The following is a 1,506-nucleotide window of genomic DNA, read 5'->3' on the forward strand; positions in this document are numbered from 1 at the left end:
AATAAATGAAAGAAATCACTTACGTATGCTTGTTTGTATCCGGGGAGGCTACGGCTGCCTTGATGGTGAGTTGGACCTTGCCTCATCAGACGCTGTTCCCGCTGCCTCTCGTGCGTGTCAACAAAGTCCTGTGATAACCACTTGTCCACGATCATGGCCCAGCACTCGGGATACGATCGGCACCACCACGGAATCACCTACAAGTCATCGAGTATTTGACATATAAGAAAATGAAATTGAACCTACTTAATATCAAAACGAATCATTATGAATGTTATTCGCCTACCTCAAGGTACTGGTCCCGGGTCAGCGTAATCCGTCTTGCTTGAGGCTTGGGGAGGGACTGCCTAAGTACCGACCTGTAGTAGTCTATGTGGGCCTGGACGCGCCCATGGTGGTGCATCTCGGTGACGTACTTCCTACAAGCTGCGGCAGCCGCCCGATCCGCCTGGGCCTCAAGTCCTTCTTCGGCCTTGAAATATTTCTGCATACAAAACCGATGTATCCATTCATTATTTCAATAAAAGATTTAACCAATGAATGCGATGTATTAAGCAATGTTGTGCGAGAGAGACTTACCCAAAACTCCGCCAATACTCGCTCCTGCTTGTTGCGGTAAGTGTCATCCGTGACCAGCGCGTACCTGTCCTAGTTGGAGGCCGGCTCCCGCACCACCGGCTCTTCGGACAGTTGCACAATGCCGGGGTACCATTTCCTGCACAAAACACCAAGGATGCTCGCAGGGGTGCATGCTGGAGTACCCGACAAAACCAACCAGGCCCTGCACAAGTGATTAAGAAAATTTATCAGTTTCTCTTAAGATTTCCAACATATCTTATGAAGTAGTTGTGATAACATCCATAGTTACTTACCTCTTTGCCATAGGCCGAATCACTGGGCGGTTGTGAGGAAGCGAAACCGGAGGGAGGCTCGCGGGACCTCGCTCGTAGAGAGTCCGGGTAGCGGTACCCTCTCCCTCGCCCTCGAGCGCCTCGCCTCCCTCGCCCTCGAGCGCCTCGCCTCCCTCGCCCGTCTGCTGACCCCTCTCGTCCTCCGATGAGGACATGGCCATGGCCGTCACGTGCTCCTCCTCCAACACCTTGTCACGTGTCGAGGGAGGAGACCGCTGTCTCCTGCGGCGGCTGCCCCTGGTCCTCCTCTCGTCACCTCCTACGGACGCTGCCTCGGACGACGACCCCTCACCTCGAAGGAGAGGGCAGTCTCTCCCGTAAACCGAGGGCGTGTCACGGCGTGGACGTCTGCTCACCATCTTTGTCCAATCACCTGCAATCACAAAGAATGAACAAGACTAATTAGTACATATATTAGAAATAGATTCAAAATATATAAACAAAACACAAATTAAAAAACCATAGTATTACATGTATTAGGAATAATCTTCATGATTGGGATCATAGGTCTCATCATCACTGTCAAAATTGTCCAAATGGGCAACACTATCCGAAGGTTCTATGTTGTCATCGTCGTCATTGCCTAGAAGTAATC

General features: G+C 50.8%; 1 long non-coding RNA gene across 1 annotated transcript; it reads right to left on the reverse strand.

The window, feature by feature from the left end:
* Positions 1-290: 290 nt before the first annotated feature.
* On the reverse strand, positions 291-1,075 carry LOC136485986 (uncharacterized). Its single transcript, XR_010766628.1, has 3 exons — positions 873-1,075; positions 580-781; positions 291-484 (listed from the first exon to the last, which is right to left on the reverse strand). It is a non-coding gene; the product is annotated as an uncharacterized lncRNA (long non-coding RNA).
* Positions 1,076-1,506: the final 431 nt, after the last annotated feature.

Source organism: Miscanthus floridulus, chromosome 10, assembly GCF_019320115.1.
Source record: "Miscanthus floridulus cultivar M001 chromosome 10, ASM1932011v1, whole genome shotgun sequence".
Taxonomy (NCBI): Eukaryota; Viridiplantae; Streptophyta; class Magnoliopsida; order Poales; family Poaceae; genus Miscanthus; species Miscanthus floridulus.